The 25,061-nt window shown below is 36.7% G+C and overlaps 1 long non-coding RNA gene across 1 annotated transcript in view; it reads left to right on the top strand.

Moving 5' to 3' along the window:
• Positions 1-8,722, top strand: part of LOC108588573 (uncharacterized) — a 33,190-nt gene extending 24,468 nt beyond the window's left edge. Inside the window, exons 2-4 of the long non-coding RNA XR_004735461.3 lie at positions 4,598-4,652; positions 5,154-5,261; positions 8,498-8,722. This is a non-coding gene — a long non-coding RNA (uncharacterized LOC108588573). The remainder of the gene's footprint in view (positions 1-4,597; positions 4,653-5,153; positions 5,262-8,497) is intronic.
• Positions 8,723-25,061: the final 16,339 nt, after the last annotated feature.

The raw sequence follows: 25,061 nt of genomic DNA, 5'->3' as shown, positions 1-25,061 counted from the left end.
AATTTATCTTTAGAATTGATGCTGAGAAATGGAATTACCAGATTAAATGACAGTGATAGCTTGTTCGTTCTGCAAACTATTTTTGCAGAGAATTTTTAACAATTTTTGCTTCCATCATCAATGGATGGTCTCACTACACCTTTTTCTAACATTATCACTATAGTTTATCTTGCAGACATTTACTCTCTTGTTCACCATCTCTATAGCCAAAATCCTTAGAAATGCTTTTCATCTTAAGCATTACAGTCTTACACTGGACCCAGTTCCATTATTAAGTTGTGGGTTAATAAGAGGACAGTAATTAACTGGAGATGTTAGTAAAAATAAATGAGAAAATTCTGAATTTTATGCATGACCTTATATGCAAAAACCATTGTTTTGACCATATTTCTTTTTCATAAATGCTTCTGTTAGCTCAAAGATCCTTATACATATTTCCCAAACAACTGTGTTTTGTCTATAAACTTTTTAAATTATAGAGCTGCAGTGACTCTAACTCTATATTTTTACTGATCTTTTCAGCTTCATTAAATACATGTAGGAAAGAAAGCTTTTCCTATTAATTCTTCCAAGTTTAAAACTTCCTCAATGCTAACTTCTGCATTATGACCACATTTTGCCATATTTTTCTTCTTTCATTGTCAAAATGAATTATGCCTTGGAATCTCTTCAAATCATTCACTCTTTTATTCACCCAAGAAATAGATATTCATCGTGCCGGAAAGGTGCTGCAGTCCTGGCTTTTTGGTGTGTTCCTAATGCTTACAGCTCCTGAGGGAAACCCCAGGGGTCGGTAATGTGTAGCTGGTAATGTTTTATTGCTCCAGTTCACTTTGGGTTTGGTTTTTCATTACTCATCATCTGTCACAAAGTGTAAGTAAGCCCTAAGAAAAATTTGCACTCTCTTCTCATACTCTAGTCTAAAACCACATTATTAATGTCATCTTTATATATTTCATATTGAATATACATATTTGACAATAGCTACTACACCTTCCTTCCATTTGTTTTCAGTTGGACATTAACCAGTGATTATATTACTTTGACAAAGTTATGCCCTAGTAAATTTATAATAGATGTTCACTATAGCAGTTCTCACTTGGTTATAGAACACTGTAAATTGTGTTTTTGTAGTCATGTCTCCTAACACCAAAACAAGGTATCCTTTTTGAATTAGTCAACCTTTTTAATACATAAAAATTAATTATGTCTTGTGAGGGCTTGCACTGGATATAAAAAGAATGCTAAAAAAATACAGAGAGAGCATTAGGAAAGAAAACCTGGACACTGTAAGTGTTCCTAGAGTTGAAGATCTGAGGAAAGATGATTTGAGGGCTAGTCTCAGAGCACACAACGAGGCATTCTCAGATATTCATGAAGTCTCCACAGTTTTAGCTTTACTTCTGGAACTCAAGGTGAGCCTGTAAACAGAAAGTCCAGGTTGTAGAATCTTAAGATGAGTCTCTGAACCATAGGTGGGTCTGGAACCTTGGCAGATTCTTAATAGTTCACAGTGGTCAATCCTAGTGTGAGTCATGGAGAGGAAGAAGTGTCCTGTGTTCTGGAAGACTTCAACTTCTCAGCCAGGTTTTAGAGATGAATAATGTTGTAGTGCTGCTGACCTGGGGAGAGGCTGAAGAAGGTCAGTTTTGGCTAAGGAAATTGAACCAGACCTGCACGTGCAGATGAGATCCCAGATGAAGACAGGTATGAGGAGCCATAGAAGCAAAGAAGGGTCTAGAGAAGAGTGTGTTTATCTTTTGCTTTTGACTTCTGTCTTAGCCTTCCATGTCTTTACTGTATACTAGGAGATTTTATGTGTGATGTAACTATAGCCCCTCCATGGTTTTTATTTTCTCATTTATTTTCTTTGAACCCATTAAAAAGATCTTGTACCTCTTTCCTCTGACAGCACTATTGCTAAATTCCTTAAGAGGTTGGCCATGTAGTATGTCTTACCCGACTGGGGCTTGTGATTATAACTTATTATGCAAGATGCTATAGGAAATAGGGATAAAATGTCATAAGACAACATCCTTCAAAGTACTAAAATGCGTTCAATTAGATGAAACATTGGTATTACAATGCCAGTACAAAGTAGTATGGAAATATTCAGTGAGAGCAAAAACATTTGAATCATCTAGAAAACCACACTGATTATTCTTTAGCTGTAGTAACAAGCAGCTACCAGATCTGGTGTGAAACAATGCCAACTGACCAGTGACAACCTCACATCAGTAATAACACTTATGGATGTCTGGAATTTTGTGATAGATTGTTACTTCTGGGACTCAGCTAATGTGCAACAGCTATACCTTCTGGGCTCAAGAAATTCTCCCACCTCAGCCTCCTGAGTAGCTGAGACTATAGGCAAACATCACCACGCCTGGCTACTTTTTGTTTGTATTATTTGTACAGACAGGATTTCACTATGTTGCCCAGGCTGGTCTAGAATTCCTGAGCTCAAGTGATCCTCTTGCCTCAGCCCCCCATAGTGTTGGGATTACATGCATGAACCACCATACCCGGCTGCAAAGACACATGTCTTGTTTTAAAAAAACAAAAAGTTCTTCTAAAGTTACAAGCAACACTGCTAAGGAGTCCACCCCTGTTTTAGTACAACTAAGGATTAAAGTAAGAGATGAGGCCAGGATTATTTTTGCTGTAAAATAACAGACAAGGTCACACTGCCTTTTTAAAGGTTGTTTTTATTCAATAGGTCATCTCCAAAAGAGCAAACTTTTATTCCAAAATTATATAAATGAAAAACCCCTGCTCTAGTCAATGTCACCTTAGCATATAGGAATAGAAAAGAAATCTCAAGTATCTTGTAAACACTTACTGTTTGACTAAATTTATCCAGGAGAGATGTACCTTTCATCAACAGAATTATCAGCGAACATGTCTCTTCTGTTAAATGGCCAACTATTGCATGACCTGTCTTTCGATTCATAATTACACGGGCAAAGACCATGGACTTTTACATTACCTATTTTTCTACAAAAAGGGATAGAAAGGGCCAAAAATCCACGAAGGCCAAATAAGGGATTAAAACTACTAAAACTAGGGTATGAATTATATAAATAGCTATTCCTGACGTGTTTTCTGCTAGTCAAGAAAAACTAAAGGAATATTTAGCAAAAATAAAAAATATACAAATTGAAGACCATAATTAAAAAAAAACAAAATAAAAAGAAATGTAAAAATTCAGACAAAATGTGTTTACTTATTGCTAGAATAAACACAAAAAGTAAAATGTAAAAAATTAAACAAAAAGTGTTCTAGTGGTTGGAATATACTTAGGACATTCAACAAAAGTATTAAAAGTTTAAAAGATACAACAATATAATTAGATAAAATAATGCAAATGGGTTTATTCAAAAGACTTGAAGGAGAAAACCAGACTAAAAAGTAAAAGTTAAATGTACAATGACAATAGTCTAAGAATTAATAACGTGGCTCAGTGGCAATGTCTTTATAGCAGAAAGCCAGTGAACATAGCACAAAATACTTTTCCTATGTATTTGCACCAAAAGCCTTAATTTTCTTATTTTTTAATCAAGATTTCCTATATTTAGAAAGTGAAAATGACCCAACATATGGTTAAAATTTTACTGAGTTAAAATACTCATCACATTTATAATAGTAAAATATCAGAAATGTTTAGCTATAACAAAAGTATAAATATTATAGATCTTCAATGGTCAGCTACTGCTCTCCTGGGTCCCATCCACTACTTGTTAACTCAAGGGTTTCTCTTCTACTGTTCTTCCCTCTGTATCTTGAATTACCAAATTATCATTATTATAAAATATACTTTAATATTTTTCACATCTCAAAATATTCTTCGCCCAGTAATCACTTATAACCAGAATATTGAAAACCCCTAGAACTCAGCAAGGATAAGAGAGCTAACCAAAAAGAGAAGTGGGCAACTGACATATTGTAAAGGATACTACATTTGGTCCAACTGGCCAGTAAACATATGACCTCATATGTTTGCATCAGGAAAATGCAAATAATACCATATCATAATTGAGAAAATGAAAGAAAATGCAACTAAGTTTTAGCAAAAATAGCAACTGAAATGCTTATGAAGTTCTTCATTAAAAAATATTTAGAATACTTTGGCCATAGTTTCTTAATATCTGTCTTTTCTATTACTCAGAAATTCAATTCCCAGGTGTAAGCCCTATAGAAATTCATACGTAAGTCACCAAAATCCATGTACTGGAAAATATATGACTAGTAACAAAGAAATTATTAAGAGCACATAGTGGCACTATGCATAATCATCCAAAATTGTGAATGATTCAAATTCTCCTCAACACTATAATGGATAAATAAGTTATAGTATGTATGTTCAGACAGTAGAAAATTAAATAGCAGTAAGGTTGAAAATCCTACAACTACTCATAACAAAATGAATAATTCTCTCAGACACTAATACACAGCAAAGGAAACCAAAAAGAAAAGATTACCTAACACTCTAGTGTTGGACTGTAGCATAGAGGTTGCTTTTGGTGGATAATTTTTGAATACATGGAGCGCTGGGAGCTTCTGGGAATGTAGTAATGCTCTTTTCTTTTATCTGCAGGCTGTTGAGTTTCTGAAAATTTATCAAGAGCTATATTTAAAATATGTGCACTTTTGTAAGTATATATGTTTAAATTAAAAGTGAAAAAAGGACACTTGACCCCACAGTGCCCTTTAACTACCACATGTACATCTGGCCTTTTATAATAAGCCTTCTTAAATGACTGTTCTGTCCTTGCTGCATTTACTGTATCCACTTTCTCACACTGTTTTCTTTGTAGATCCCGTATCAATAGGCCTTTTGTGCTGGCTTTTCAACAGTAAGACTTTTCAAGGCTGCCTGAACCAATGGTTAGCTTTCAGTCTTCAACTTAATCAACCTCCCAGCAGCACTTGACATATTGATCTTTCCCTTATTCTTGAAAAAATTTTTTCCTTGGCTTTGTGACACTACATTATCCCCATTAACCACCCCTTTGTAGTATCTCTTTCTCAATATAACAAATAAAATCAGGCAAATAGCATAACTAGAATTAAGAGAACACTACAAACTTCAAATTCCCTGTAAGTCCAAGAAAATGCCTATTTTCAGCAGAGCCATCTCTCAAATTTTGCAGACAGGCGGTACTGGGGGTGAATGCTGGAAACACTGACGAGGAAGAGGGGGTGAGAGAAGAAAGGGCCTACAGTTGATCTAAAATCACCCCAGAAGGAAAACGTCCACTGTAAGTGTGAAAATATTAAAAAATATTTCTGGTAAATCAGCGCACTGGTGGCAGAGAAGGGATATAATAGCTTGTGGGAGGCACGGTGACAGAATTGAGGGGCAATGCTTCCAAAGAATAAGAGTACAAGAAAGGGAGAGGCATCCTTTGGAGAATGGAATGAGAAGGGGAAAAGAAGTAAAAGGGAAAATATTGTGATCCTGCTAGAAAAAAATAAAATTCAGGGCATTCAGTCTATTCTCACACTAACCAAATAAACAAACTAACCAAGGGCAATAATTAAAGATGGCATTTGCAAACAATGACCTAAGAAAATGCTCTTGATACAGAAAACTTGTAGCCCAATTTGGTGGCATTCCGTCCACAAAAATGCATAAATGTAAACAGTTTTCATCTACCCAGGTAGTAACAAAGCAGAGTGAGGAGCAGACATTTTACCTGATGAAAATGATCTCTCAAGAAACCAGCCACAAAGCAGAAGAGTCTAACACAATATTTCCAACTAAATCAAATAGCCTCAGACAAGCAATTGTGGTTATATATATATACATATAACCAGAATAAGAAGTTCATATATTAAGGAAGAAATGAAATGAAAGTTGATTGAATTCCAAGAAGGAGCAGGAGGACGCAGATAAGGGAATGAGAGGGGATGAGGAACGGGGGACAGGAGGGAGAAGACAGAATTTCATCAGCAGTGATGAGTAAATTACAAGGAACCAGAGGGGGAATATGCCTGATCAAAAACTTAATAAGGGACATTGGAGAAAGGTAGGAAATTATGAATAGAGTGAAAATGAGTTATAATAAGAAAGAAAAAAGAGTCAGAAGGAAAGTAGCTAAATAAATAGAAAGCAGGCTAATACAAAAAAATCATATAATATGGAGTCCCTAACAACAATAACAACAAAATAATATAATAAAGCAAAACTAGTATAGAATTTTTTAACATAAAAATTCCTGGAAATAAAATAAAGACTCCTTTTAAATGTGGAAGACACCTAATAGGTGCCTGAGCACTTTTCTTGAAATGACTGTGGAGAATTAAAGTTGGAAGCAATAGGTCACAGCAAAATGACATTTGGCTAAATCGTTAACATGTACTGGAGAGAGAACCAGAGATCATCTTAGCCCTAAATTACTACTGCTAAACTTTCTTATCTGTTTTCACACATACTGGTATCACTGCTAGAATTAGTCTACTTGGCATTATTTATAAATCCCCAGGATGTGTGTGTGTGTGTGTGTGTGTGTGTGTGTGTGCGCCTGTGTACCCATCAGGACCTTCATCTCTCTCCCTTGGTCTTGACATCAAAGGGACTCTATTACTTTACACTTCCCTGAATAAATAATGAACCTGTGAATTTCTTGCACTCACTGGTCTTAGTGAGGTGTGTTTGACTTTGGATACCCTTCAAGGGAGAGAACTGACATGGTTAGACCTTAGCAATGACCAGCTACAAGAAGTATGTTAATAAGTCTGTAAGACTGTAATGATTTAAAAAGTCCTTACCGGCCAAATCCTTTTGACTTATAGGCAAAAGGATTAATAATTTAAAAGAGAACAAGATAATCAGATTTCTTAAAAGCAACATAAAAAGCAAAACAATATAGCAGCATTTTCATGGAAAAAAAAGTGAATCAAAGATTTTCCATTCAGCAAAACTATTATTAAAGTATTAAAGCTGTGGAAAAAGTGATTTTAAATATTCTAGAATCCAGGTATTACTGTGCTCACAGCTCTTTCTGAAGAATCTACCAGAGCTTTAAAACCAGGAGATGACTGGGGGGAATCATCAGCAAAAGATACCATGATGAGCCCTTATTTATTGAAGGGTAGAACTAAGATTATGACTAAGGTGGGGAAGAAGGTGGAATAATGGTGAATGAGTGTTATGTGCTGTGTATTTTGATAAAGTAAAAATAATGCTCTAAAATAATGGAAAAAGGCAAAAGAGGAACAAGAACTAAGCTCATTGATTTTTATACAGGCAATAGGCAGGAGTTAAAAGATACTATTAAAAATCAACAAACCTAATAGTAAATGTTTAGATAAGAAGCTAAGACACTAAAAACATTAGAAAGTAATAAGTAAAAATGTAACCACTGGAAGAAAATACAAACTATTCTAAATACCATTTTTAATTTAAAAACTAAAAGAACAAAGTAAACACAGCAAATGCAGGAGAAAAAACAAATATAATACAATGATTATATAATTACAATTATATAAACTTATTAAAAATATAAAATGGATCATATTAGTCATTTCAATAAATGTGAATTGGCTTAACTCAATTATTAAAAGAAAACTTTGAGTTTTACTAACAAAGAAATACTAAGCTGTAATTCTGAACGTAAGACATCTAAAAACCTGACTCAAAAGACTAGTAGGAAAGCTCAAGGATGTGTCAGTCAAATGAAAACAACAAGAACATAGCATTTGTGATCCTGTTAAGTTGAACAAAGAAAAAAAAGTTAAGTGTGACAAAGACGCTTTTTGTAATAAAAACCACACTTCCCAATAGAAGTAACAGCTATGACTATGCACCAAATAATTTTATACATTGCTACTTTTACAGAGGAGAACTGCAGGAAATTAAAGGAGATGCAAAAATGTGAAAGAAGAAACAGATAGAAAGACAGTAATAAGAGAAGACCTTTTGCAGTAAGACAGATTGAGTGATTAAAAAATAAGGATATGGAGGACCTAAATAACATAATTTATAAGATAAGGTACATTGTATAAATATAAAACAAACTGTACACTTACTTAGCAGAAGCTGTACCTTTTTTTCCAGTGCACATGGAACATTAAAATTGATCATAAATTCCATGATTTCTTGAGCCATAAAAAACATCTGTAGCTGCATAATGTAGAAATATTATGTTATGAACAATGCTTTCTGATTGCAATGCAATAACATATGAAATACGGACACCTCCATAATCTCCTTTCACTTAAAAATTGTACAGATAAAAGAAAATCTATTTAAAAACCCTTGAAATAGTCTCCATGAATGAAGATATTTCAAACTAAAATATAAAATATCTTAAAATAATGATGAAAGTAGACTACATATTATATATATATTCAAAGCAATGATCAGAAGAAAACTAATAGATTTAAAACATTATAGCAATAAAATGTAAAGTATAAACATCAATGAACTTTTTTCTACTTTCTTTCTCTTTTTTGTTTCCTCTTCCTTTCTTGTCTCTTTTTTTCCTTCCAGACTGATTCATTGCAAGGTCTTTAGTGGGGCAGAACTAGGTGGATGACTATCTATTCAGCAAAGGGGAGGCAGCCATGGTGGCCAGGTCAGTATCTGAAGCTACTGGAATAAGGATGATATCTAGACAGAAGATAACATTCTCCACCTAAATCAACCAGGGCTCTTTGAAGGAATAATTGAATCCAGGGCTGGGACATAGAGCATTTTTGTGTATGCCAGAAAGCATGAAAGCACTCAAGTAATGATGCGGACATGTCAAAAGGGCACAAAAGCTGGTACGTTACAATGTAAGCATCACGTAACTAATGATAGTAGCATATTTCATCCCATTTGTTAAAATACAAAACTATAATTTTATATTGATATAGATATAAAATTTGCTGAGTAACTGAATTTTATAGTTTCAAAATATCTACCCCTAAAATTATTCATTATAAAAGAATAAGTACCTGTATAATTTGAGTATAGAAAAAAAAATTCTAAATAACACTGAAAAATATAAGTATAATAAAAGAATAATCTATCCATTTAATTAAATAAATAGAGTACTTTTGTATGGCAAGATCACCATTAGCAAGGTTAAAAGACAAATTATAAATTGAAAGGAAATACTTGGTAGTACAAGTAGAAGATAAAGAACCAATATTAATAATACAAGAAACATTTAAAACAAGGAGAAGAGGGGAAAAAAAGTAGTATAAAAGTGAACAAAAAGATGAACAATTTAAAAAGAAAATATTTAAAATTATCTTTATGCATATGTTTACTTTCACTTCTAATATAAAAAATAAATTATAACTACCCTGGATCTATTACTCAGCTCTGGAACTGTCAAAAATTAAAGGTTTCACAACCCACTTTATTCATCAGATGCTGGGGAAATACAAGAATAAGGGAGAAGGAGTGAAAGAGGGAGAGAAAGGGAGAAGAGATTCAGTAAAAGATAAATCATATGGGGCAAAACATAACAAATGGTGAAGCTTGGTAATTAATCTTGATAAGTGGTGGACAATAGTTCTTTGTACCACTTTTGTAATTCTTCTGTGAGTTTGAAATAAAGTATCAATATAAAATGTTGAAAAGCTAACTTTTAAAACAGTAAATTAAACTTATGAAAAATAAAGTTGGCGAATGAATTTGCAGTAATTTAAGGTGTTTACAAAGAATACACAATGTCAGGATGCAATTTTTTAAGCCATGATTATATTTCTATTGGAAAGAAAACAACTAGGTTTAAAATACAAACTGAAAAAAGAATTGTTGACAGTAATATTTTTGGTGACTTTTTGTCTTTCTGCTTTTCTCCAGTTCCCAAATTATTAAAAATTAGCATGTTCTGCTTTTCCAATGAAAACAGAAAATTTCAGTCAGAAGTGCAGTGGCTCACACCTATAATCTAAATGCTGTGGGAGGCTGAGGCAGGAGGATTGCTTGAGGCCAAGAGTCTGATACCAGACTAAGCAACAGAGGGAGATCTCATCTCTATACAAAAACAAACAAACAAAAATTAGGTGTGGTGGTGTGCACATGTGGTCCTAGCTACTCGGTAGGCCGTAGTGGATGGAGAATCGCTTGACCCCAGGAGTTCGAGGGTGCAGTGAGCTGTGATGATGCTCATTGCACTTCAGCTGGGTGACAGAACGAGACTCTCTCTCTAAAAAAAAAAAAATTTCAAAAACATCCTTGGTGTTTTTATGAATCATCTTTGGTTTAAGTACGTGCACCTGGAATGGCAGGGGAAGTGATGGGCTGGGAGTTCTTTTTCTACACAGCCACAACTGCCATCAGTGTTTTGAAAAGGCTTCTGTAACCCTAACCCTATTGCTTTTTTTTTCCTCTTCTCCCTGTTTTAAATGTTTCTTGTATTATTAATATTGGTTCTTTATCTTCTGCATGTACTACCAAGTATTTCCTTTCAATTTATAATTTGTCTTTTAACCTTGCTAATGGTGATCTTGCCATACAAAAGTACTCTATTATTTGTTTTTTTAATTAAATGTATAGATTATTCTTTTATTATCCTTATATTTTTCAGTGTTATAATGAGAGAGAGAGAAAGGAACAGAGGAGTTTCAAACTTGGCTTCCAGAGTCAGATAGAAAATGTTTCTGAATCCCAGCTCTTCCTAGCACTATAGTCACTGTCATTGTGAGTGAATGAGTTAACCTCTAAGCTTCAGCCACTCCCTATAAACTGAGAATTATATAAGAGCCTTCTGTTTCCTTCATTTTGAAAATTTGATGAGATCCTTGGTATTGAACTGGGTACTTGGCAGCAATAAAAAAATTATACTTTTTTTAATCCATCTCTTTTAGTAATGCAAAATATAATTCATGTTATATAAATGTATCAAAGCCCATATCCTATACCACAGAATAAACAAGAAGCGATTTTTCACCTCACTAAACAGATCCGTAGCAAGATCTTCTTAAATGGTAAACCACTAGAGTAGATTGACTTTTTATTAATAAGTAAATTCCAAGCCACTTTTAATAAACATTAAACCAATATGTATAAAGAAAACCCAGTAATGAATATTTTTAAAGATGAAGAGTATACAAGTCATATTTGCATGTCATCCCTTCTTAATAATGCTAAGGCAGCTAAACATCTTATGATTTTTATCAGTGCTGTGCCTTCTAGAATATAATCAGCTCAGAATGGCAAAGGATATATTTAACTTGCTTCTTTCTTGACACGTATATGGATGTTGATGTCAACAATCCAACTTCTTTGTTTCCAAAGTTACTCAAAACTAATATTGTTAGGCAAGGATGCAATACAGAGAAAAAAAATTTATGGTTTTTTTGTGCTGATATCTGCTTCTCCTGTGAGCTCCAGGATGACATGGTCACATTGTTTTCATTAGAGAGCTATGGACCAGGCTGTTCCAAGCTAGAGAGGCAGGAGCATAACCATCCTGTGGTTCAGAAAGCCTGGGCAGAGGAACTGTTTAGGATCAAGAGGACAAAGATAATGAAAAGTACCTCGCCTGGATATGGTATGGTTGGTGAAAAACAGTGAAAGCAATTCTGAGAAATGTGCTCTTGACTGTAAAAAGGGGGGGTACTATTATAACCTTGCCATTAGGTGAATGTAGGGGTTTTCCCTTTTGACTCAGCAGAAAAAGAAATAGTATGAGAATATCTGCCCTGTTCTTAGCCCTTTACTTCCAAGCTCTACCTGTGAGGAGTCTTCGTTTTCCGTAGATGAAAAGGCGTTCCACGTGTCTGAGTGTGGAAAGGCGCTCTGGAGAAAACAAAACACTGATGGGGAATTTAAAGGGTTGAGGAAACAATTAAAAAAAAAAAAAGTAAAAGGTCAATTGATTCAATCAATTGATCCAAACAGTCTGGCAGCGAGGGCTGGCCGGCCCCTGAGTGCTAAGAGAGTGCAAAGGCCTTCACAAAGCGCAGAGTCAAGGCATGCTGGAAATGATTCATCAGGAAAGCAGGTCCTCTAACTGCAGCTTAGTGCATTTATCTCAACACAACAACCTCATTAGGAAAATCGCCTCTGTCCTTTGCATGGTGTCTTGACTTTTTATCTAGTGATTCTTCAGGCAAAGACTTTCTTTTAGGGAGATGGTTGAAAACATTGGTTACTTGAAGATCAATTTCTTGAAAAGCCTCCTGTTTTAGGGGGTAAAAATTTCTTAAAGATTTGCATGCATAGCTTACACTGCCTAAAGAAAAAGGTTTAGTGGCAAATATGTAGACATGTGTGAACTAAATGAATGGGACACACACACACACACACACACACACACACACGATGCATTTGTTTATTTTTTCCCCCAAAGGCTAGAGGTTCTCTCTATTTCTGGAATTCAGAGAGTGTATTTTATCTGTTTATATTTGCGTAGAGACCAGTTCCACCTGGTATGGACCATGAAGCCCTAGCTTAATGTTTTCTTACCTTCTCTTCTGAGTTTTAATCACATTTTCATACCTTTACCTGCTTTACTTTAGATTACCAAGTGTGGCATGAAAGAATTTACTAATTCTCTGTAAAACGGTATTAAGTCCATTTCTGTGTGCATTTGGGTGTGAGATTGGTTATGTTTAAGGTTCACCTAAACTCCTGGCAAGTTCAAAAGGCTACCTAGAGCCGTAAGCTTAAAGTGATGCTATTAATTTTGCATCTTTATTATTGCTTTTGTGTGATTTTAAAGGTTATTTCAAGGTTGTGGTAAATTGTTACTTTTGTCATAGTGTTTGTAATTCTTCAGGGGGAAAATATGAATATCTAAAAGAAAAATAAATGGGTAAGGCTAGGAAAATGTATGTAATAATCATATATTTAGGTGAAGAAAATTTAGGTTGCTGATTCACTTTAAAAAAATCTGCTGAATTTTTAATTGTAATATTACCACATATATCAAAGGTATACTTTTTATTTTCTTAATTTTTTTAGTGTTTTAAAAAAACTTGTATTACCTTTATTGTTGACAAAATGTGAATGAGTAACATAACAATTACAATGGAAATTCAAAAGTTCTAAATAAAAAAAGTCAAAATATCTAAAGTATCTATAATATCTTATGTGGCTCATCATGTACAAAACAGGACTATTCTTAGCCTGACCTCTAGTGTTAACAGAAAATAAGTGTGAAGCTCAACAATATTAGACCAAAAAAAAAAAAATGGTTAAAAGGAAATACATAATATTTTGTCATAATGAGATAATTCATTTTTAATGAGTTAAACTGCAAGCACAGACAAATGAATCGAAGGGTGTTCAGAGATTAGTTAACATTTTCATTTCTTAGAATGGAAATCTGAGGCTGACAGTTTTTAGGATCATAGAATTAGTCTGAATTTGTTTACAAAGCTGTGCTTCAGTTTTTCACCTTCTCCGTTGGCCAAAAGTCAGTTTTACAACTGTGGGAAGAGAATTTAGGCTTAAACATTTTTTTTTTTTTTTTTTTTTTTTTTTTAGTCAACATCTCATTCTGTCACCCAGCTGGAGTGCAGTGGCATGATCTTGGCTCTTTGCAGCCTCAAACTCCTGGGCTCAAGTGATCCTCCTGCCTTAGCCTCCCAAGTAGCTGGGACTACAAATACCTGCCACCATGCCTGGCTAAGTTTGTTTGTTTGTTTCTAGGGATGGCGTGTTGCCCTGTTACCCAGGCTGGTTTCAATCTCCTGGCCTCAAGTGATCCTCCTGCCTTGGACTCCCAGATTCCCAGGATTAATAGGTATGAGCCACCCCATGAGGCCTTAATTTTACCTATTAATTCCTATCATCACCATCTGCTGAGCACTGCTGCCACTAAGACGTGAATGCACTTCTTACCACGTGTGAATACACCTCACACTTTGCATGAAGTTGTCAGGCAAATTCAAGTTATTCAAACAAATGGTACCACAGAAAGAGCTTGGGGAAAAAAATTATTCTTTATTAACCCAGTCCAAATTTAGAGTTGTCTGACTTTTCTTCAGTCAACCAAACCAACCTCTTGTAATTATCCATTTACAAGACATTCCTAAATATAGCTTCTTATAATTCAAGCAACTCAAGGGTTTCACTCTTTTTTCTAGTAGAAAGAGATCCTTTCTTAGAGCAGAAGCCTCTGAAGTTTTGCATGGAGAATTTCACCTTATGAAATTATCAGTCAGGGGATTAATTTTTATCCACAAGTTTATCTTATATGTCCTTGGCAGATAAGGAAAAGAGGAATTGTGAGTTATTTACTTACTGTTAAGATCTAGGGTGTTCTTCTGTTCTCCTTTGTCCTTATACATTATCCTTCTTTTAATTCCCCAAATCTGCACTCTTAATTTTTTTTCTTATTTACAAAGTTTTCCACTTCTTTTGATCCTGAACTCAGTTTAAAAGCTCTTCCAGAGGTGATTATCTAGCTTTAGGTGTTATATAACTTACCTTTGCTTCCTATTACAAAACTAATAAAGACATTTGCTTCCTAAGCCAGAAAATTGTCCCCATGGTATTCTGATGTACATTTAATGAGATTTAACTTACAGCTAATTTTTTTTAACAGAAGTTTAAGTAGCTCACGTTCTAGTTACCACTCAATTTCTTACTTTGCAAATATTAATAAGCTGATTATAAAGGTCATGCTTAGAGGTAGCCTAATTATTACTGGTTTTAAAATAACACAATTCTTATTCTCTTAAGTGTTTGTTCTCTTGCCTCTTCCATTCAAATTGAAGCATTTGAATGCAAAAGTCCCTTTAAAGATGTTGTGAAAACAAACTTGCAATAAAACTGAAAAAAATTTTGATGGAGCAGTTGCCAATGATGCATGCTGCATGTAAAATCTAATTTTTGCTCTGTTTAGAAGTTTGATGGGATTAAAGAAATATCATGGGTCACAAATATAATGATAATTTCTGAGCGAATACTAACTCTCACACTGCAAACTATGGTGGACTCAGACACTCTGTTCTTACAGACGCCTGACTGTCATCCTTTCTACCTAGCTCTCCAGAGCTACCTGCTTTCTGAATGTTTTCCAAAAATGGGATTAGTAACCTAATTATGAACTTATCTAATAATATTCTAATAATTTCCCATACTATTTAATACTCATTAAATACTGTTATTAATTAAATAATATTTAATATAAATGTTGTTTGCATTTATAAACCCTAACTGACTCAGGTTAACAGTAGTACAGGTTCAAAGCCCATTAGTTAAATAAGAGAAAGCTGGTATTTATTCCAGGCAAAAAAGTTTCTTTTTAATAACCTTAGAGTTTTGATTTTTCTCTTTCTTCTAAAGACTTTACAAGAGTTAAATCTCATATATCCAATCAATCTCTTTGTAACTTCTTATTTTTGTATTCTTTTATTCATTTCTATTGGTTCTAATTCCTGGTTTTCATCATTCTACTGTGGTCTGAATATGTCCCCCAAACTTAATGTGTTGGAAACAATCCTTAATGCAACAGTGTTGAGAGTTGGGGCCATTTGTAAGGTGTGTAAGTCAAGAAAACTTCACCCTCAAGAATGGATTAATGCTGCTGTGAAATGGCTTGATACAAGGAGTTCGGACTCTCATGCCCTTTCATCCCTTCTGTTGCCTGAGAACACAGCCCTTCTTCCTGCTGGAGGAGGCAGTAACAAGGCATCATTTTTGATCTTGGACTTCCAGCCGCCAGAATTGTGAAAATTTCTTTATAAATTGCTTCATCTTGAGTGTCTTTATACAGCAGGATAGATAGTCTAAGATACATTCTTTTATGAAACAGGAGACTCCCTTCAGCTTTGATTCTTGACAACTTCAGTATACATGTGGCTGATCCCTCCCACACACAGGACTCTCAGTTGCTTGATCTGCTCTCCACAGGACCTTTTCTACCCACTGTATCTTAGGCACTCACTCTCTTGGTCATGTGGGGGAACTTGTCATTATTAAGCACTGTAGAACAGAATGGCAGCTTCTGCTCAGCTCCCAGTCTGCGGCACTATATGAGGGCTATCAGCTTCCCTGGTCACCAATAGAAACCTGTGCAACAGCAGCCCAGGACTAAGTGCTCTAAGCCATTGAGAATCCAGACTGGATTAATCGACTCTCTTGACTTGGAACATAAAAGATGGAGCCACTGCGTACCTTTTCTTCTTAATAGAAGGAACCAGAAAAAAAGATGTGATTAAGACTGTTTGTACCATTTATACCTTTGCTATCTTAATGTGAACTATAAAATCCATAAACTTTCTAATGTGCAACATATACTCTGCAACCACTAAAAATAAACCAAGAAACTGAAAATAAAAATAAAGGGGAATGAAAATTTTCATGTTGCTAATGAAGAGTCCACGTTACTACTGAAGATTCCCATGTTACTAAAAATAATTTTTTACAGCTCCCAGTAAAATCAGCTCTTGCAAAGTAGTAATTTGAATTTACTTTTTGAATGCAACTGACATGATATTGAACGGGTTAGTGCATTCAAAGTAGGGTTATGAGTATCTAGGTTATTTTCATTTCAATTCTGAATATAAGTCATTGTCAACATGCAAGGGATTTTGTTTATCCTAGCAAAAGAACACTATTTGCTAATTATAGGCTTAATGTTAAATTATGTCCTTTTTCTCTGCAGCAGCAAAGTAATCAGATAAGAATGTCATGCTTTTATTAAGCATTTGCATCAGGACTGTCTAATTACCCAAGGATTTGTTTGGTTAGCACTGGCAGATGTTCTGAAAGGCTGTGGAAAAGGCAGTTGTGGTTTTGTAGGCAATGGGCATCCACTTAGGACCACCCGGCATCAGTGTAGGGCAATGCTCATGTAGATCGAGACATGTCCTGGGTGTCTGTCAGTGTAATTCCTTACAATAGATCATCTGAACACTTTCAATGAAGGTATTTGTTCTTCATCTGCCTCAGGAAGATACTGCAAGAACTCACCCAGGTTTCTGAAAATTTTGTGCATTCCACAATTAAGTACTGTGAAAACAAAGTTATGTAAGTGATTGTAAACAACATCTAAAAACTGTCCACATAGATTTCCTTTATGCCACCTAACTGCACAATTCCTTGGCCCTTTATATGAACACAAAAAATGATGTTTTAGAAGCTGAGATCTTACTGTTGTAAGCCCTGATGGTTGAATAGAAGGCACTTCGGTAGTCATTGTCACTCATAAAGGAGTGAAGCCGGCTTTCTTTTCTTTCTTTTTTTTTTTTCATTTCATTATGCCATGCTTAAAGGGTTAATTGTGGGCCAGACAAACAAAAGAAGGGAGAATTTGGGTTGTTATGTAACATAGTACACACACAAAAATAAGGTTTCAGTCCAGTTTTAATCTGGTTCATTTTCAGCTGCCCTGCCTGAGGCTTAAGATTCCTGAATGGTAAGCTTCTTTCTCAGGGGCAGGGCATCCCTCCAGGCTTCCAGAATTTCCTCTGCTCAGAATTCACTTCCTCTCATCCATTTTCCTAAGAGCTGTACCTTTGATTCATACTTGGATCTTCCCTCTCTGTCTAGCTTCTCTGATAAATAAACCGGTTGGATGATCTGCCTAATTTATATGGAAAATTCTTCCCCATGAACCTACTACATGGGTCACACCCTATGGATTCCATGTAACAGTCTGTGGAGGACAGACCCCCTTCTCCTATACCCACTTTGCGCTGAACCTAACAAGATTCCTAAAACACAAAGGGCCCAGGGATCTGCACTTTGGGGAAGGAGGTTCGGATAATACCTACATGTAGAAATATTTCACTGTGAGACTTTCAGAGGAAAACTTTCTTGATAATAGTTGGATTAACATTCTGCAGCACTGCTTTAAACAGAAGCTCATCCTCTTCTCTTAGCCCTTTTAGACCCTTTCGTGCCATATGCAGAGAGATCATTCTTGGCCTTTCCATCAGAAAATGCTTAGAGTCAACATCAAAGAGGATCTTTACGATTGGTTGGTTGTGGTGGTGGTCTTAATTTATCATTCTATAAATGGCTTTCTCCTTTGCTTGGTTCTGTGTTCCTCTTTACAATCAGAAAGCTTTCAATCTTGTTTTTTTGCCTTGGGTGGTTTCTTTGCATTCCGTTAATTTTCTAGGTGTTATGGAATTAACAGCCATTTCAAGCGCCTTCTCGTGGGAATAGCTGTTTTCTGTTTGGGGTCCAAGCCCCAAAGTTATCCCAGTCAATTTCCTTTACAGCAGCTGCAGCTGAGGTGGATTTCTGCTTGATCCATTCTATGACTGCAGTGTTTACCGCTGCTACGCCCGGGACAGCACGGCTTTGCAGGTGGCTGCTTGGCCACTTATTCATGCCATCTGTCCTTGCTGATCACCTGCTTTGCCTGTAGGCTAGGGGCTCTTCTCTGAATGCTCGATAGTAAAATGAGATTGGAATGCAGCCTTGGACTCAACCTCTAACATTTTCATGTGATCTCAAAGACTGACTGTTGTTCTACTGAGAAGGGATAAAGCCTGAGAAACTTTCCTGGGAAAAATGAGTGTGGCAATGATCTAACTATAGAGAAACTACACCTCTGTGCCAGTGGCACAGACACATGGGAGGGGCATGGCTTGATTTCCACTATGCCTCGGTCTACTGGGCACACTTTGATTAATTTTTCATCCTGTTATTAATATCCTCAATGATTCTTAGGAAGAAACCAACAGGTATATTTTATAAGGATGATTTAGATATAAACATTATATTTCCTTGCTTCTAGAATTCTGTTGTATTCTAGAAAGTTAGTATTTCTGATAAAGTTCTCAGTAAGAGTCATGACTATAGAACATACCAAATTTTAGAAAAGAGAAAAGAGAAAAATGAGAGAAGCAGCATTCTCTCTGCTATGAGTTGAATTGTGTCCCTTGAACAAAAGTATTTGGTGTCCTAATCCTCTAAGCCTTAAAATATGACTTTATTTGGAAATATGGTCACTGCAGATGTAGCTTGTTAAAATGAGATCATCCTTGAGTAGGATGGGCCAGGAATGCAATATGACTGGTGTCCTTATAAGAAGCCAGCTGTGTGGAGGCAAGGACATGGTAGAATGCCATGTGGAGAACAAAGGTTGAGACTGAAGTGGTGCACCCTCCAGTCCAGGAAGACAAAGGTTGCAAGCAGAAAAAAAATCAGAAGGCAGCATGAGGCAAGGCAGCATTTCCCTAAAGGGTTTGGAGGAAGCATGGTCCGGCCAACATCTCCATCTTGAACTTCTACTCTCCAGAACAATGAGACAAAAAAATTGCCATTGTTTTAACCCAACCAGTCTGTGGAACTTCATTAAGGTAACCCTAGGAAAAAAATACACTTTCCTCTCTCCCAGGCCCAAAGCCAAGCCAGAACAAGTGCTATTGCAGTCAGTGGTCAGTGCCTGTATCCTCATGGTCACCAAGCAGCTTCCCAGAATTGACCTAAGGTTAGCAGCCCTGAAGGCAGGGGACAGGGGGACAGTGCAGCAAAAAACCCACAGCAAATAGTCACAGAGGTACATAGGAACATCATTGCTCCCATCCTCCAGGAGTTCGGTATTTGCTTTGAAACCAAGGCTAGAAAAAAATACGAAGAGTAGGATTGTGGAGTCAAACAGATCTGGGTTCTAATCTGGTCTCTGTCACTTTCTGGCTTTTCATCTTCGGTACAGTCCAGAATCATTTTGGTCCTCAGTATCTTCATATTTCAAATGTGGTGGTTGATAATATTTATCTTTCAAGGTTGTTATAGAATTTGTATATATGCAAATGTATGTAATTAGTCACTTGCTCTTACAGTAACTATAAAGAGTTCAAATCATTTATAATTTATGAAACCAACTGTATCCATTAACATTGATCTATAGTTCTGTTGAAATGATTCTCTCTGCCTGCCTGATTCTTTCCCCATAATTATTAATGATTGTAAATGATTCTTTCCCCATAATTATTAATAGCCCATTTTCCCCTACAATATCTAGGTGTTACCTAGGTCTTTTCAGTTTTGACCTGGATTTTTGGCCAGGGATCTGTTCTACACTGGGCTCTGCTTGTACTGAAAGCAGGTACAAAGGTCATGAGAAATTCCCCAAAATTGAGTGATTATAGGACTTTCTGAAGTTTTCTGTTCTATAAAAGAATAATATCAGTAACAACTGCCATTTGGTACAGACAATGTGTCAGACATTATAGTGAGTTTTATTTTCATCATCTCCTTTTATTCTTAAAACAAGCTGGTGAAAATTATCTTTGTTTTTTTAAACGACTAATTTAACACTGAGTTAGGTTAGGTTGCCCAAGTATACTACAGTAGAAAGTGGTAGAATCAGGATTCTAATCTAGTTAACTCTAGATCCAAATCAGGCTATTAACTACTATATTAATCTTTCTAAAATGTTTTTAAGCAAAATTAAAATGTCAGCCAATCCCATTGGTTATAACATTATTTAGGTCACTAATAAACAAAATAGACAAATCCAGTTGGTGTGGTTTAAGCTCAGAATTCTAGGGCATGTAGAACAAGATCAAAACACTCTATTAGAAACTGCTTCTCAGGAACTCCTTTGAGGAGTATAACAAAGCTACATAACTGTTGTGTGATATTTAACACAATAGAAATGGAAGAATTGGTGGGTCGTGATGCCATGTTGCCTGGGCTGTTTTCATACCCTTGAGTTTAGTCATTTTAGCCAAGCTCATGGTGCCATTTCTTGTTACAGCTGAAGTTCTCTCCACCCAAGTGCCATAGAGAAAGTGAATGTGGATCATTCATCCTCTGACTAAGTGAGCCAACAGTGAAGAGACTGGGGGAAGCAAGATGCAGAGAAGGGAAGTTATTCACCACATTTTGGTGTTTATTTGCTTTGAGGATTTCTTTTTTTAACATTTGACTGTTCTCACTATCACATTGAGGTGGGGAAAGTAGAGTCTGGAGGCAGGGAACATAAGGCTGATTTATACTTCAGCTATGGCAGGAAATATCCTCTCCATAGGGCATAGGTTAAGTAAATGACTTTGTAACTTACTTCATCCTCTTCATTTACATAGGGTGTAAAACTCCCCCAAATTCTGTAACATAGGGATGTTCAGGCCCACTCCCACACTGTGGAGTGCTCTTTCATTTTCAGTAAAACCCTTCATTCCTTCCTTTCTTTGTATTTTTTGTCCAATTCTTTGTTCAAGATGCCAAGAACATGGACACCTTCCACCTTTAACATATTGTGGTGAGACAGCCAGGAGGAAGAGGGAAGCCCAAAGATTGGGATTTATTTATTTATTTTTTTTGAGATGGAGTTTCGCTCTTGTGACCCAGGCCGGAGTGCAATGGCGCAATCTCGGCTCATCGCAACCTCTGCCTCCTGGGTTCAGGCAATTCTCCTGCCTCAGCCTCCTGAGTAGCTGGGATTACAGGCACGCGCCACCATGCCCAACTAATTTTTTGTATCTTTAGTAGAGATGGGGTCTCACCATGTTGACCAAGATGGTCTCGATCTCTTGACCTCATGATCCACCCACCTCGGCCTCCAAAAGTGCTGGGATTACAGGTGTGAGCCACCGCGCCTGGCCGGGATTTATTTTTTTTCTCCTTTTTCTTTCTGCTCCATACAGGAGAATAATCTCTTTTCCTTTCCAGCTCAGGACCCTTGGTGGGCAGTACCTAAATGTGGCCAGTGAAACTAAGGGGTTTCCATGTGGAGGCACCTAACTGCCACCACCAGTTTGTTTAAGGTACCTGGCTCTTTTTCATTTTTTTTTCCTTTTTTTTTTTTTTCTCAGTCTTTCAGCAGCTGTCTCTAATAGCTCCTTGGAAATTGAGGGCAATTAGCTAGAGTCACTCCCTGGTACTGCCTGAAGGCCTAGGAATGAATGGGAATAAGTGCCCTGCCCAGAATGGGGAAGGACTTTGTTTTTTATCTTTTCCCAGGTAGTTCCTGATCCTTATGTATGCAAACTTGCACATGTCTCAGGGAACTTAAGCCTTTTCTTATGCTAAATTCTTCCCTTATCATACTTAACTGGCTAAGGAACAAAAAGGCCTGCCCCGCATCCAGTTAGTTATCATTACAGTTCATGATTATTCTTTTTTTTTTTTTTTGAGATGGCGTCTCACACTATTGCCTAGGCTGAAGTGCAGTGGTACCATCTCAGCTCACTGCAACCTCCACCTTCTGGGTTCAAGCAATTCTCCTGCCTTAGCTTCCTGAGTAGCTGGGACTACAGGCATGTGCCACCACACCCAGCTAATTTTTTTTTGTATTTTTAGTAGATACGGGGTTTCACCACGTTGACCAGGATAGTCTCAATCTCCTGATCTCATGATCTGTCTGCCTGAGCCTCCCAAAGTGCTGGGATTGAGGGACTATGTTAACTTCTCCTCCCAGGTCCACAAGGGCCATGGTTTCAAAGCCAAAAACTTCCCAGCACCATGCCTCCATCCACCTGCCCATCTGGGAACCTAGAGTTGTTTGTCAAACTTTCCTGCGTGTGGGCTAGGTAACATTTCACATGTGCTCCTTCGTTTAAAAAACTCCACAAAAAGCTCCGGGAGGAAGAGCCTCTGTTCTGGGCTGGACAGCCAATCCAGCATCAGAGTCGAAGATCAGTCACTCCAGAGGAAGTTTAAAAGAACTACTCTCATTAGACAAGAACATGAATGGGGCAGGAATAACTTCAAAGTTAGAACCCCACCGTCCCTTAGCTGTGCAGACTTCTCCAGATCCCCTCCTATGGCAATGTGGGAGCTGTCTCTCCCTCTCCACCTGTGCACATTTCCCTCTCTGGGATCCCCTTCCACAACAGCATTGGAGCTGTCTCTGCTTCTATTTCTCCCTTTGCCTAATAAGTTGCTCTCTGCCAAATTCTTTGGGTCTAATATTTACTTAAACTGCACCACCAGGACCCCTTCCCCATTCTTGGGGCAAAGAGAGGCCAAAAACTCGGGCGCATCAAATCGGTAGGGGGCTGAGCTCCATCCCATCCCACGACCAGTTACAGGATTACAGGTGTCAGCCACCACACCTGGCCTCATGAGTATTCTTATAAAGCTCATAGTGTGCTCTGGAGGAAAAAACCTGCATTTGGTGCCCAACTAAGGTCAGAGTTGTTTTCTAAGATTGGATCCCACAGAAGGATGCTGCATGGGTCCTGCAGGCCCCAACCCTTCCAAGGAGGACAGTCTTGGTCCTGAGGTCTAATATTAAGCCCTCCTCAGAATCTCCTCTTGCAGTTGCAATGCTGTTTGGGCCCCAACATTGTTTGGAATCTGAGTTTGCTGTTGCATGGGAAGGTGGAATGGTGTTGCATATATCCAGGCTTTTGTGCTGTGATGCTAAGCGGGGGGCCTGGTGAACATGTTATGCTCTTTTTTGGTACCGTTAGGCCCCAGTGTTCTTTGGAATCTGAGGAAGTTTGGCCTTTAAAAATCAAACTGCCAAGGAGACTGCTTTACCCAAAATTTTGGTTCCCAGCTTTCATTGGATTATCTATTAGGGCAAGCAAAACCAGCAAGCCTATATTACTATCTCATGGCTAAGGTTCCAAGCTATTGGATCTTCATTTTTGTGTGTGTATACATGTCTAGATGAGTTTATTTGTATGTACACTTGTTATATGTTATGTGTACCAAATTGGCTTATAAGTAAAAGAGCACTCATAAATTAAATAAGTCTAAGCAATTTTCAAGTTCAGGTGACTTAAGGTATAACTTTACTAAACAAGCTAGCTTTAAAATTAGTGGTGGAATAAAAACACAAAGATCTTCAGAATTGCCAGTATACATTTTGTCTGAATTTTATGTTTATCTTTGCTAGATATTTTTAAATGTCAGTGTTAATTCAGGCTGGGAGTTGCTTAGGGCGAGACTGCCTTCCATTCTATTCAAAGTCTCACGGAGATAAGTGTATATCTGATTGCTTCCTTTGGAAAGGCTAATCAGAAACTCAAAAGAATGCAAACCATTTGTCACCCACCTATGATATGAAAGTCCCCAACACCCTCATTGCCTCAAGTTGTCCCACCTTTCTGGACCAAACCAATGTTCATTTTACATAGGTGGATTGATGTCCCATGTCTCCCTTGTTAAAAGTAAAAATTAAGTACAGTGAATGGGATAAATGTTTTAGGTAAACTATTTGTGTAAATTAAAATCTTAAAGATATTTTTAATGTTTATTTAATAGCTGGGTCATTTCCAATTAAAAAAGGGTTGTGAAAAGGGGAAGTATGTTTCTAAACTTGTGGAGTTGTTCTTATCTATAAATGCACATATCTAATGAATAGTTCAGGATGTCTTGCTTTTTAGGGTTTCACAAAAGTTTTAGATTGCTAAGGATAAAATTCTAGTTAACATGTAATTCTGTACACAAAATTTGCTGAAAAGGGTTATGTTATTAGCAGAAAGGAAAATAGTTTTGTCTAATTATGTTATTTACAAGTTAGTTCAGGGTCAGGCACAGTGGCTCACACCTGTAATCCCAGCATTTGGGGAGGCCAAGGTGGGTAGATCACCTGAGGTCAGGAGTTCAAGACCAGCCTGGCCAACATGGTGAAAACCCATCTCTACTAAAAATACAAAAATTAGCCAGGCATGGTGGCATGCACCTGTAGTCCCAGCTGCTTGGGAGGCTGAGGCAAGAGAATCACTTGAACCCAGGAGGCAGAAGTTGCAGTGAACCAAGAGCATGCTACTGCACTCAGCCTGGGCAACAGAGTGAGATTCAGTCTCAAATTTAAAAAAAAAAAGCCTGTAATCCCAGCACTTTGGGAGGCCAAGGCATGTGGATCATGAGGTCAGGAGATCAAGACCATCCTGGCCAATATGGTGAAACCCCATCTCTACTAAAAATACAGATAATTAGCTGGAGTTAAACTACTCTAAATCAAATTGACTTAACAGAAATTTATAGAACATTATTTCATTGAATTGCTGTATAATATACATTTTTCTCATCAATATATGGAGCATTTTTCAGGGCAGACCATATTTTAGACCACAAAACAATCTCAACAAATTTAAAGCTGTAAAAATTATATCAAGTATCTTTTCTGGCCATACCAGAATAAAACTAGAAATTAATAACAGAAGAAACTTTGGAAACTGCAAATACATGGAAATTAAACAAAATGTTCCTGAATGACCAATGGGTCAATTAAAAAATTGAAAAG

Source organism: Callithrix jacchus, chromosome 16 (genome assembly GCF_049354715.1).
Source record: "Callithrix jacchus isolate 240 chromosome 16, calJac240_pri, whole genome shotgun sequence".
Taxonomy (NCBI): Eukaryota; Metazoa; Chordata; class Mammalia; order Primates; family Cebidae; genus Callithrix; species Callithrix jacchus.
This window is presented reverse-complemented; position numbering and strand designations above follow the sequence as displayed.